Below are 14725 nucleotides of genomic sequence, written 5' to 3' on the forward strand. Positions count from 1 at the left end.
TAACCCCACGTATTTAATCCCCCTAACACTAAGTGTCAATTTATCATAGCCAATCAACCTAACCCGCACATCTTTGGACTGTGGGAGGAAACCGGAGCACCCGGAGGAAACCCACGCAAACACGGGGAGAATGTGCAAACTCCACACAGACAGTCACCCGAGGCCGGATTCGAACCCGGGTCCCTGGCGCTGTGAGGCAACAGTGCTAACCACTATGCCACCATTCTGATAATGGACCGCAATTTGTATCCGAAGAATTCAGGAAGTTCTTAAAAAAACAATGGGGTTAAGCACTACACGTCCGCCCCATACCATCCCGCCACCAATGGATTGGCTGAAAGGTTTGTCCAGACCTTCAAGAAGGCCATAAAGGCCATGGGTAATGAAGACATAAATCTACAACATAAGGTAGATAGCTTCTTGTTTGCATACAGGAATGCAACACGTGGTTACAAACCAAACCCCCGCCATGATGTTTTTCAATAGAAGACTAAGATGCCGGCTGGATTTGGTCAAGCCAAACGTCAGAAGGGATGTAGAGAACCAACAATTTCAAAGCATGAATGAAAGGCCAACTAGAACCTTCCAGTTAGGTCTACTAGTTTTGGCCCGGGACTACCGTATCGAGAAATGGCAGCCTGGAACTATTTGCACACGACTAGGACCGCTGATATATACCGTGGACATTGGAGAAAGCATAATAAGGCGTCATGCTGACCAGATCATAGAGTCATCCGAAAAAGGACAACCTACACCACAACTCTATACGCCTAGTGATGAAGCAGAGATACCCATAGTATCTACCTCCGATACGGTGATACTGGAACCAGATGAACCCAACACTGGCATTGAAGCCGAATCGACCTTGCCAAAAGAACCTACTACACCACCGAGGCGTTATCCGGACCGAGTTAGGAAGCCTCCAGAGAGACTGAATTTGTAATTGATTAACTTCAGCAAATGTGTATATTATTGTTCTTGTAAAAATGTTATGTACTATTTATCTAAAAGGAGAGGAATTGTAGTGTATGTACCTTTTAAGAGGAATTATGTTTTTGAAGCCCCTGTATACTGTAGTACCAGTAGTGACCACTCGGGTATATAAGCCTGTGTAGCGTCTTGTGTTGTTAGTTCACCTCCAGACTTTGTTCAGTAAACACTTGTTAAATCAACTCCTGCATTCCGTGTCTCCATTAACACACGAATCGAACAACGGCCATCTAAAAACAGTTAGTTTAGATTGCTACAATTATTTAAACTAGCCCGCCAAGATTGGGACAATGAACTAACCTGATTTGGCGCGCAGATAAGGGTTTTCGTGAGGAGTATAACTGAAGGCCTCGGGTAACAATCACTCTCTTGCTCTTGCTCTGCTCTCGTGGCTCCGGCCTCTTGGGCTACCGCTCGTACTCATGCCCTGGCCTCGTGGCGGGTTCTCTCCCCGTAGCAGATTTTCAGTAACCAGTTACACCATACCAACAGCAGGGGAGGGGAGCGAGACCCAAGTCCATAGCCATCCAGGACGCCCAGGCCGCAGAAAGGGGCGAGACGAAGTTGAGCAGGTAGCCCAGGACTTGTATAGTAGTCCGGCGAGACGAGACGACTAGAGACGAAGAAGACGATAACAACTCGATAAGGGCAGAGCAGGGCAGCGAAAAATGTATCGATAAACACCAAGTGCCTAGTTATAAGCTGATGCTTGGGAAGACAAACATCTCGTTGAACACTGCGAAAACGAAGGTGGCCATGCCACGACGAATAGACTGGCGTTCTTAAGCTTGGGTAGGAAAATCTAGGCAGTTAAAACTGCCAACCGCCCTGTAGGCACAACGGTGCCGCCGACGACCGCCCGAGGGAGAAGAAGAGGAGAACCCATCGCGACGAGACGACGACGACTGCGGAGGGGAGAAGGTGTGTCGTAGTAGCAGATCCAGCACCGCGTCCCTGAAGACCACGTGGTGACAGGATACCTAGAAGGACCAGAGACCAGACTTCAAAACTCGCACTCGTTAACAGTTGGCTTTTTCTTTGGATTGGTGAGCATGAATTCTGGCCCCTCATAGCTTAATCTAGTTAGGTATAGGGGGTGGGAGAAGGATAAGGGGATTGTTAAGATAGTTTGTTTTCCCTCGATGTGCCGTGTGTTCCCCATTCCCTGTATAAGTATAGTTATTTTGTATTTGCCTGTAATTTTATGCTAGTAACTTCTCGTAAGACTGTGTTAATTTCTATTTGAATAAAATCTTGGTTTTCTTACATCCAAACCACCTGTCTACTCGAGTCTTTTCCTTATCGCCGCCTGTACCTACATCCGGTGTCTAGAACCCAAGGGGCGTGGGAGCGATTCGAACCGCTCACCAAACAGCCAGGGGCATAACTGACTGGGCGCACGCGCCAACCACACCACCCCCTTACAGCAGATTCAATTGTGGCTTTCAAAAGGGAATTGGATAAGTATCTGAAGGAAAAAATTTTGCAGAGCTACGGGGAAAGGGCGGGGGAGTGGGATTAGCTGAAGTGCTCTTGCAGAGAGCCGGCATGGGCTTAATGGGCCGAATAAGAACATAAGAAATAGGAGCAGGAATAGGCCATTCGGCCCCTTGAGCCTGCTCTGTCATTCAATAAGATCATGGCTGATCTTCTGCCAATCACCTCAACTCCACTTTCCTGCACTGTCCTCATATCCCTTGATTCCCTTAATATCCAAAAATATATCGATCTCTGTCCTGAATATACTCAACGACTGAGGCTCCACAGATTGGTGAGGACGAGGTCAAGTAGGTTTTTCCCTCTTGTTGGTTCACTCACCACCTGTCGCAGGCCCAGACATGCAGTTATGTCCTTCAGGACTCGGCCAGCTCGGTCAGTAGTGGTGCTTCCGAGCCACTCTTGGTGATGGACATTGAAGTCCCCCACCCAGAGTAAATTCTGTGCCCTTGCTACTCTCAGTGCTTCTTCCAACTGGTGTTCAACATGGAGGAGTGCTGATTCATCAGCTGAGGGAGGGTGGTAGGTGGTAATCAGCAGGAGGTTTCCTTGCCCATGCTTGACCTGAAGCCATGAGACTTCATGGGGTCCAGAGTCAATGTTGAGGACTCCCATGGCCACTCCTTCCTGACAGTATACCATTGTGCCACCACTCCTGGTGGGTCTGTCCTGCCGATAGGACAGGACATACCCAGGGATGGTGATGGAAGAGTTTGGGACATTGGCTGAAAGGTATGATTCTGTGAGTATGACTGTGTCAGGCTGTTGCTTGACTAGTCTGTGGGACAGCTCTCCCAAATTTGGCACAAGTCCCCAGATGTTGGTGAGGAGGACTATGCAGGGGTTGATTGGGCTGGGTGTGCCGTTGCCGTGTCCGTAGCCGGTGCCAAGGTCGATGCCGGGTGGTCCGTCCGGTTTCATTCTTATTATATTGTTTCGTAGCGGTTAGTTACAACTAAGTGACTTGCTAGGCCATTTCAGAGGGCAGTTAAGAGTCAATCACATTGCTGTGGGTCTGGAGTCACATATAGGCCAGACCAGGTAAGGACGGCAGATTTCCTTCCCTAAAGGATATTAGTGAACCAGATGGGTTTTTACGACAATCCAATAGTTTCATGGTTACCATTACTGATACTAGCTTTTTATTCCAGATTTATTTAATTAACTGAATTTAAACTCCCCAGCTGCCATGGTGGGATTTGAACTCACGTCTCTGGATCATTAATCCAGGCCTCTGGATTACTAGCCCAGTGACATTACCACTACGCTACCATTCCCTATTAACAGGCAGTTAACAGGCTTTTTCCAATTTTGACACTTCTACTGCGGGCTTCCCAACGTCCGGACACCACGCCAGTTAAGTATGGCATGTTGTGAGTCTGCTGTAATGTTTATGCGTTGATGACAGCTGCAGAAGTGGTGTGAAGAATCCAATGGTGCACTGGTGAGTTTCAGAGGTAAGAAAATGTTGGGAAATTCATTTTTAATGCATTTTGACTTTTCTGTAAGTAACAGGTTTTGAATTGTATGTGCAGTCCTGCCTCATTGGGAGAAGATCTCTCAGCAGTGACAGATCACTTTTGTAACCTCACCTGCAGCTGCCATCTGTTCTAGCCTAAAGAGGGAGTCACTGGGGAGCCTGGGTGTAAGAGCTCACCTTTGTACAGTGATTGTCAGTGTTTGCAGCACCTCAATGCTGTCAAACACTGAAAAATCAACTGTCTAAAAAAATTGTGCATGGTCCCTTTAAGGAAGCCGGCAGATGATGCGTCATCAAATGACCTCATCTGACACCGGCTTCCTCTTAATTGGCTGGCAAGCCCGCAGGGCAGTAATAGTAGGGGATTTCAACTGCTCCAATATTAACTTGGATAAAATTAGTGTGAAGGGTATAGAAGGTGCGGAATTCTAAAATGCATCCAGGAGAACTTTTTTAGCCAGTATGTAGCAAGCCCAACAAGGGAGGGGATGGTTCTGGACTTAGTTTTAGGGAATGAGGCTGGGCAGGTAAAAGGCGTATCAGTGGGGGAGCATTTTGGTGCTAGTGACCATAATACAGTTAGATTTAAGGTAGTTATGGAAACGGACAAGGATAGACCAGGAATAAAAATTCTAAATTGGGGAAAAGCAAATTTTGCTAAGCTCATAGGGGATTTAGCCATAGTGGACTGGAAACAGCTACTTGAAGGTAAAGCAGTGGGAGGCATTCAAGGAGGAGATCCAGAGGGTTCAGACCAAATATGTGCCCTTACAGAAAAAAGGTGGGACTAACAAATCTAGAGCCCCCTGAATGTCGAGGGACATACAGGGTAGGATAAGAAAAAAAAAGAGAGGCGTATGACAGATACTGGGGGATAAATACTCCAGACCCTTTAGAGGAGTACAGAAAGTGCAGGGGTACAATTACAGGAAACTCTTTTTTATCTGGCACCGACGGGACCAGCGTGGTGCCGGTTTATCAAAAAGTCCGGATTACAGAGAGGTATAGTAAAAGGTACGAGAGCCCCGTACACAGCCACAGATCCAGGCGTCCCTGTTGCAAAGCAACAGGTGCAGGAACCCCGGCCACAGATCCAGGCATCCCTGTTGCATAGCAACAGGTGCAGGAACCCCGGTTACACGGCCACAGATCCAGGAACGGCCACTAATATGAAGTAAAACTTACCTGAACCTACTCCTGCATTTTGCCGGTAAACAGGGATTTCCGGTTATTTAGGTGCCGGAAAAGGATATTAGGAAAGCAAAGAGAGAGCATGAAAAATTCTTGGCAAGTAAAATCAAGGAAAACCCAAAGATGTTTTATAAATATATTAAGAGTGAGAGGATAACTAAAGAAAAGGTAGGGCCTATTAGAGATCATGAGGGTAATCTGTGTGTGGAGGCGGGAGGCATCGGGAGGGTTTTTAATGAGTACTTTGGGGTCGATTTTCATTGACCCGTGGAGTCAGGATTGGAGGCGTGTGGGGGGTTAAAGTCCCGAATTTGGGGGTCCCGACACCAACCCGCCCCAACCCGCCTCCATGTAAGTTTCAAAGGAGGCGGGTACCCGCCCCGCACTGGAACCCGCCTACCCGAGGCGGGAAGAGATTAGTGCCAATTAACTGGTAGTTAACAGGCAGTTTTTAGCCTAATCCCTATTTTAAAGCTTGAAGTATGGAATTCCCGATGGCTCCAAACCACGCCAAGTTAGAGGAGTCGGGCCGTTGGGTTGAAGGACTTGGTGGGGTCGAGATGTCAGTGTTCAGGTGCGTGATGGGTGCATGAGTGCAAAGGTAAGTGTGTCTAAAGTGTATAAAGAAGTTTAAATTACCTGTACAGGTAGACTACCCTTTATCCGGACTTCCGAAAACCGAAACCCTCTAAAAACCGAAGGTTTTTTCGTTCAGCGTAAGTCGTGCGTACGAACGAAAAAACCTTTGGTTTTTAGAGGGTTCCGGTTTTGGAAGTTCGGATAAAGGGTAAGTCGTGCGCACGACCCCCCGCCGACCCCCCCGCCGACCCCGCCGACCCCGCCAGCCCCGACAACCGCCGACCCCCCCGCGGACCCCGCCGGCCCCGACAACCGCCGACCCCCCCGCGGACCCCGACAACCGCCGACCCCGCCAGTCCCGACAACCGCCGATCCCCCCCGCCGGCCCCGACAACCGCCGACCCCTCCGCGGACCCCGCCGGCCCCGACAACCGCCGACCCCCCCGCCGGCCCCGACAACCACCGACCCCGCCAGCCCCGACAACCGCCGACCCCCCCGCGGACCCCGCCGGCCCCGACCCCCGCCGACCCCCCCGCGGACCCCGCCGGCCCCGACAACCGCCGACCCCCCCGCCGGCCCCGACAACCGCCGACCCCGCCAGCCCCGACAACCGCCGACCCCCCCGCGGACCCCGCCGGCCCCGACCCCCGCCGACCCCGACTGACTTACGCTGAGCGTCAGCGTAAGTCGTGCGCACGACCCCCACGCGGACCCCCGCCGACCCCCCCCGCCAACCCCCGCCGACCCACCTTCCGAAATCCGAAATTCTCCTTTATCCGAAACTCGGCTGGTCCCGAGGTTTTCGGATAAAGGATAGTCTACCTGTACTTACCTTTACAGCCTTCCTTCCTTTAGGTTTCGGGAGTCCATCATCTAACCGGCACAGAAACACAGAAAGTGACAGCCTGCAGCTTTCTGTGCCAGTGAGATTTCTAACTGAGTCTGTGTAGAAGGACTCAGGTTAGAAGTGATGTGCCTCAATAAATCCGAGACTCGATGTTAGCGAAACAAAACAAGGCTTTTATTGACTTAGAAGGTAACACACAGAGGAGAGGTATCTTCCATCCAGAGGTCTGCCATACTGGATGTGATGCAGGCTGGGCCAGCTTACATAGGGGCCAGGTATGGGCGGAGCCCTACACACAGTACAATACAATGGTGAGGAAACGGAACTGAGGTAAGGGAAATGAAACTGAAACCAACCACAGTCACAGGCAGAGAATACCAATGAGTGATGAATGGAATATTTCATCACATTCACCCCTTCTATAGATTTAGTCTGTTCGGGGGTTTGATAGTTCTCTGCGACCGACGTGGCTGTTGTGGTGCCGCGGGTGTCGGCTGGGTGTCCCCGGTGGCCTCCTGGGTCTCTGCCGGGGGTGCCGCCAGGGTTGTTGAAGGGGTAGTTGGTGGGGGTACCGTTGGTCGATGTTCTTCCGGGGGTGATGAAAGAGTAGTGGGCGGGTAAGAGTTGCTGTGATCGTTGTTGCTGCTGTTGTCGTGGTTGTTGTCGTTACCGGCTGGGGCGACGTCTTTTATGGACACGGTGTCCTCCCTTCCGTCGGCGTGCCGGACATACGCGTATTGGGGGTTGGCGTGGAGTAGGTGCACTGACTCCACGAGAGGGTCCGCCTTGTGGCCCCTCACATGCCTTCGCACGAATACCGGACCCGGGGTGGAGAGCCATGTCGGCATGGATACGCCTGAGGTGGATTTCCGGGGAAAGACAAACATTCGCTCATGAGGCGTGGCATTAGTGGCAGTACACAATAGCGACCGTATCGAATGGAACACACCTGGGAGGACTTCCTGCCAGCGGGAGATAGGGAGGCCCTTGGTCCTTAGAGCTAGAGTGACTGCTTTCCATACTGTCCCGTTCTCTCGCTCCACTTGACCGTTACCCCGGGGGTTGTAGCTGGTGGTACGGCTTGTGGCGATCCCCCTGGACAGCATGTACTGGCGTAGCTCTTCACTCATGAAGGACGCCCCCCTATCCATATGGATGTAGCTCAGCATACCGAACAGGCAGAACAGGCTGTTGAGGCATTTAATGACCGTGGCGCTGGTCATGTCTGGGCAGGGGAGGGCGAATGGGAAACGGGAGTATTCGTCCACAATGTTCAGGAAGTAAACATTGCGGTCGACGGACGGGAGGGGGCCCTTGAAATCTAAGCTGAGCCGCTCAAAGGGCCGTGTAGCTTTGATTAAGTGGGCTCTATCTGGGCGGTAGAATCGAGGCTTACACTCAGCGCAAGTGCGGCAGTTCCTGGTCAACGACCGAACTTCCTCAATCGAGTAGGGTAAGTTGCGGGACTTTATGAAGTGGAACAGCCGCGTGACCCCTGGGTGGCAGAGGTCGTTGTGGAGGGTCTGTAGCCGATCCCCGGTGGCGCTGGCACACATCCCTCATGAGAGGGCATCGGGGGATTCGTTAAGGGCCCCTGGCCGGTAAATGATGTCATAATCGAAGGTGGGAGCTCGATCCGCCACCTAAGAACCTTATCATTTTTAATCTTCCCCCTCTGTTTATTATTGAACATAAATGCTACCGACCGCTGGTCGGTAAGTAGGGTGAAGCGTTTGCCGGCTAGGTAGTGGCGCCAGTGGCGCACTGCCTCCACGATGGCTTGGGCCTCCTTTTCCACGGAGGAGTGTCTGATCTCGGGCCCTTGGAGAGTCCTCGAGAAGAAAGCTACGGGCCGCCCCGCCTGGTTGAGGGTGGCCGCCAAGGCAAAGTCAGACGCATCACTTTCCACTTGAAAGGGAGTGTTCTCGTCCACTGCCTGTAGCGTGGCCCGCTCAATATCCCGCTTAATGCTTTTGAAGGCGGCGTGGGCCTCAGCAGGGAGCGGAAAAAGAGGATGCTTTCAAGAGGGGGCGGGCTTTGTCGGAGTAGTTGGGGACCCATTGGGAATAATAAGAAAATAACCCCAGGCACCTTTTCAGGGCTTTGGGAGTGTTGGGCAGGGGCAGCTCCCGTAGGGGGCGCAATCGGTCGGGGTCTGGTCCGATTTCCCCATTCTCCACCACGCTGCCTAGTATGCAGAGGCGCGTGGTGTTGTAAACGCACTTGTCCTCGTTGTAGGTGAGGTTGAGATTTTGTGCGGTTTTCAGCAACCTCTCGAGGTTCGAGTCGTGATCCTGCTGGTTGTGACCGCAGATGGTGATGTTGTCGAGGTAGGGGAAGGTTGCCTGCAAGTGGTGGTCATCGACCATGCGGTCCATCTCCCTCTGGAAGACCGAGACCCCATTCGTCACCCCAAAGGGGACTCTGAGGAATTGGTAGAGGCGTCCGTTCGCCTCGAAGGCGGTGTACGGGCGGTCCTCTGGTCTGATAGGGAGCTGGTGGTACGCTGACTTGAGGTCGATGGTGGAGAACACCCGGTATTGGGCGATTTGGTTCACCATTTCTGATATGCGGGGTAACGGGTAGGCGTCTAGTTGGGTGTGCCTGTTGATCGTTTGGCTATAGTCGATCACCATCCGTTTCTTCTTGCTACCCCTTACCACTACCACTTGGGCGCGCCACGGGCTGTTGCTGCATTCAATAATGCGCTCTTTCAGGAGCCTGTCTACCTCGGTCGCGATAAACCGCCTGTCCTCCCAGCTGTACCTCCTGCTTTTGGTCGCTATTGGCTGGCAGTTAGGGTTAAGGTTCGCGAATAGCGAAGGCGGCTTTACCTTCAGGGTAGCCAGACCGCACACTGTGAGGGGCGGCTGGGGCCCACCGTAATTGAGCGTGATGCTTTGGTGGTAGCACTGGAAATCCAGGCCCAAGATCACGCTCGCACATAGATTCTTCATGATTAGTACTTTAAAATTATCGTATACAGTTCCGTTAACAGACAATTGTACCGTGCAGTAACCCATAATGGTCGATGTCTGGGTTTTATCAGCCATAGAGATGGTACCCCGAGTAGGGACCACCTTTAGGGAGAGTTGTTGTGCCAGTTCAGGGTGGATAAAACTCTCCGTGCTTCCACTGTCAATTAAACATTTAACCCCGCACCCGTTTACCTCGATGTCCACCATTGATTTGGATAGCGGGTGCGGCCTGGTCTGGTCCACTGTGACCGATGCCACTGTAGGGCCCTGATCGAGACAAGATGGCGTCCACGCTGTCTGCTCACAAGATGGTGGACCCCACGAGGTCGGGCAAGATGGCATCCAAGATGGCCGCTCCCACGGCGCACACGCGGCGGTGGTGGGTTTTCCGGCGGGGTTCCCTCTGCACACCTTCCCGAAGTGCCCCTTCTTACCGCACTTAAAGCAGGTGGTGCCTTTCGCCGGGCACAGGTTTCTGGTGTGCTTCGGCTGCCCGCAGAAGTAGCAGTTGGGTCCCCGACGCGTCGCAGCTGTCGTAGGGCTTCTGGGGGGAGAGCGGGGCCCCGACGGTGTCGGGCTGCCGGGCGGGGAAGATGCCTTCCAAGATGGCGGCGCCCTTGGTGCACACGTGGCGGCGTGGACGGCGCGGGCTGAAGAGTAGGCGTCCGAGTTTCTCTGGGCCACATCCAGGGATCGCGCTGTGTCCGCAGCCTGTTTCAGGTCCAATCCCGTTTTTTCCAGCAGTCTCTGCCGGATGTAAGTGGAGCTGAGGCCTGTGATAAAGGCATCGCGAACAAGCTCGTCAGTGTACACTGCGGCTTTTACATCTTGTCACTTGCAGTCTTTGCCAAGCGTTTTCAGGGTGCCTAGGATCTCCTCCGCCGATTCCCCAGGTCGCTGTGCGTGAGTAGCGAGCAGGTGCCTAGCATACACCTCATTCGTAGGCTGCTGGTAATGCACCTTTAAGATGTTGCAGGCGGCCGGGTACGTGTCGGCGTCTTGGATGAGGGGGTAAACCCAGTGGCTTACCCAATTCCGCTGAATTCCGAGTTTCATACTCGCAGCGTCCGTAGCGTCTTTGACGGCTGCGGAATTGTCCAGGAAGAATTCCATACACATAAACCAGTGTCCGAAGCGTGCCGATGCGTCTGAAGCATGCTGGTCCAAATCCAAACGTTCGGGTTTCAAGAGTTGATCCATTGTGTTGAAAATTAAGTCAATAAAATTGATGTGCCTCAATAAATCCGAGACTCGATGTTAGCGAAACAAAACAAGGCTTTTATTGACTTAGAAGGTAACACACAGAGGAGAGGTATCTTCCATCCAGAGGTCTGCCGTACTGGATGTGATGCAGGCTGGGCCAGCTTACATAGGGGCCAGGTATGGGCGGAGCCCTACACACAGTACAATACAATGGTGAGGAAACGGAACTGAGGTAAGGGAAATGAAACTGAAACCAACCACAGTCACAGGCAGAGAATACCAATGAGTGATGAATGGAATATTTCATCACAAGAAGTAAGATTGTCAGTGTTTGACAGCTTCAAACAACTGTGAAACATTGATATTTCATCTGTCAAAACGTCTTGACAGATGAAATTTCAGTCTGTGACGTCACCTGTTGCCGGGTAGCCCTTAATTGGCCTGCTGAGCCCGCTGGGCGGGCTCAACAAGGTCAATCAAGTTAAAATCACGTGGATTGACCGCATCTCGATGGAGGCGGGACTACAACCCCGAAAGTTGTAGTCCCGCCTCCTTCCCGGCTGCTGAATGAAAATCACCCCCATAGTGTCTGTTTTCACAAAGGGTGTTTTTGTGACTGGAAGGCTGTTTCCAGTTGGGTTCCGCAGGGCTCAGTACTAGGTCCCTTGCTTTTTGTGGTATATATCAATGATCTAGACTTGAATATAGGGGGTATGATTAAGAAGTTTGCAGATGATAGAAAAATTGGCCGTGCGGTTGTTAGCGAGGAAGAAAGCTGTAGACTGCAGGAAGATATCAATGGACTTGTCAGGTGGGCAGAAAAGTGGCAAATAGAATTCCTAGGGCTAACAAAGCAAGGTAATACAGAATAAATTGTAGGATACTGCGAAGTGTAGAGGAACAGAGGGACCTTTGAGAGCATGTCCACAGATCCCTGAAGATAGCAGGGTAGGTAGATAAGGTGGTTAAGAAGGTATATGGGATATTTTCCTTTATTAGCAAAGGCATAGAGTATAAGATCAGGGAAGTTATGCTTGATCTGTAAAAAAAACACTAGTTAGGCCACAGCTAGAGTACTGTGTACAGTTCTGGTCACCACATTACAGGAAAGATGTGATCGCACTAGAGGAGGTTTACGAGGATGTTGCCAGGACTGGAGAATTTTAGTTATGAGGAAAGATTGGATAGGCTGGCGTTGTTTTCTTTAGAACAGAGGAGGCTGAGGGGAGACTTAATTGAGGTGTATAAAATTATGAGGGGCCTAGATACAATGGACAGGAAGGGCCTATTTCCCCTAGCAGAGAGGTCAATAACCGGGGGCATAGATTTAAAATAATTGGTAGAAGGATTAGAGGAGAATTGAGGAGAACTTTTCTCACCCAGAGGGTGGTGGGGGTCTGGAACTCACTGCGTGAAAGGGTGGTAGAGGCCAAAACTCTCATCACATTTAAGAAGCACTTGGATATGCACTTGAAGTGTGGTAACCTACAAGGCTATGGACCAACAGCTGGAAAGTGGGATTAGGCTGGATAGCTCTTCTGCATCCAGCACAGACATGATGGGTCGAATGGCCTCCGTGTGTGCCATAAATATCTATGATTCTATTGATCAAAGATAATATTACAGTTTGACAAAGGGATGATATACTAGAGTGTTCAAAAACGAAACCTATTTGGTTAGAGTTAAAGAACAGAAAAGGATCTGTTTATATTGCTGGGTGTTTACTATAGACCCCCAAATAGTGAGATGGAGCTAGAAGAGCAAATCTGTAGGCAAATTTCAGAGAAATGTAAAAATAATACAGCAGTAAGAGTAGGGGACTTCAATCACTCTAATATAGACTGGGGGAAAAACAGTAAAGGGCAAGGAGGGTTACGAATTCCTAAAATGTGTACAGGGCAACTTCCTTAATCAATATGTTTCTAGCCCAACAAGGAAGGAAACAGTGCTGGATCTTGTTCTGGGAAATGATGTAGGCCATGTGGAGTGTGTTTCAGTGGAAGAACATCTGAGTAATAGTGATCATAATATCATTAGGTTTAAAGTAGTTACGGAAAGGGAGAAGGATAAATCAAAGGTGAAAATACCCAACTGGAAGAGAGCCAATTTCAATGATTTGAGAAGGGATCTAGCAGAGGTGGACTGGAATCAAAGATTGGTCAAGAAAACAGTAAATGAGCAATGGCAGGCCTTCAAGGCCGAGATACTTTGAGTAAAAACCAAGCATATTCCCATAAGGAGGAAAGATAGGGCAACTAAAGCTAGAGCTCCCTGGATGACAAAGGAAATGGAGGTTAAAATAAAACAGAAAAAGGAGGTTTATGACAAATGTCAGGTACAGAATACAGTAAAAAGGACTTACATTTATATAGCGCCTTCATGACTTCGGGATGTCCCAAAATGTTTGACAGCCAATGAAGTACTTTTGAAGTGTAGTCATTGTTGTAACGTAGGAAACACAGCAGCCAATTTGCGCACAGTAGGCTCCCACAAACAGCAATATGATAATGACCAGATAATCAGTAAAACCCCAAGCAGAATACAGAGCGTGCAGGGGGAAACTGAAAAAGGATATAAGAAGGGCAAAGAGAATATGAGAAAAGATTAGCTGGTAACATAAAAGGGAACCCAAAAATCTTTTTATAAACATAGAAAAAGTAAAAGGATAGTTAAAGGAATGATGGGGTCAATTAGGAACAAAGAAAGAAATTTTATGGAGGCAGATGGCATGACTGAGGTACTGAATGGGTTCTTTGCATCCGTCTTCACAAAAGAAGAGGATGAAGTTAATGTATAAATAGAGGAGGAGGGAGTAGACTTTTTGGATAGGATAAAAATAGATAGCAAGGAGGTGTTAACTTTGAGTGATGCCAATCTATTTAACAAGTCACCCGGTCCAGATGGGATGCATCCTAGGTTACTGAGGGAAGCAAGGATGGAGTTAGCAGAAGCTTTGACCACAATCTTTCAATCCTCCTTGGATATGGGAGTGGTGCCAGAGGACTGGAGGGCTACAAATGTTACAACCCTGATCAAAAAAGTGGAGAAGGATAAACCTGGTAACTACAGCCCAGTCAGTCTAAAGTCGGTTTTGCAAGAACTACTAGACACCATTGTCAAGGACAAAATTAGACCGCAATTTTGCCAGCGCTTAGAGGGCGGGTTTGGAGGCGGGTCCCGCTGTCAAAATAGCAAAGATTGACAGTGGGTAGGGAACCCGCTGTCAACCCGCCTCCACGAGTCTCCCAGGTGTCGGGTCTGTCATTGGAGAACTGACCCGGCACCAAGCGGCGGGGGATACAATTGAACTAGTTAAATGGCTTGTTAAGAGCTAATTTAATACTATTTTGAGGCTTCCTTCCAATCTTACGTGCTCCCCCACGGGTTACCCGCTGCTCGGGGAACACGCCAGCTCACCCTGGCGTGAGTTGAGTCTGCTCTGGTGTATCTGATAAGCTGACAGCTGCAGAAGTGGTGTAAAGGATGCCATGTTGCAGATGGTCAGTTTCAGAGTGCAGAAACTGTTGGTTACTACATTTGTAAAACATATGGAGATTTCTTTAGCTTGCAAGTGTTTAGAGGCAACTGTATGTCCAGTGCCACCTCATTGGGACAACCTCTCTCACCATTGACAGATCGCTTCTGTCATCTCAACTGCAGCTGCCATCTATTGCAGCAACATCGGTGCCCTTGAAAAAAATCAGACCTTGGCCCTCTGAATCCTTCCAGGATCAGCCCCAACACCAACATCACCAGACATATCAACATCACCAACAACATCACCAAACTTCTCCGCCATCACCTAATGCTGCACAGGACACAGGGCATCAGCCCCCGACAACATTGCTGCCTGGGAGGCCAGTGATGGTATGACCATGGCCAGATTTACTTCACTTGTCGCTGTAAAACCTGGCTGCCACATAATGCAGCAGGTTGACACCATCCCACACCAGCACCGT

The sequence above is a fragment of the Somniosus microcephalus genome, chromosome 14 (assembly GCF_052327205.1).
Source record: "Somniosus microcephalus isolate GS21.2 chromosome 14, FLI_Smic_1.0, whole genome shotgun sequence".
Taxonomy (NCBI): Eukaryota; Metazoa; Chordata; class Chondrichthyes; order Squaliformes; family Somniosidae; genus Somniosus; species Somniosus microcephalus.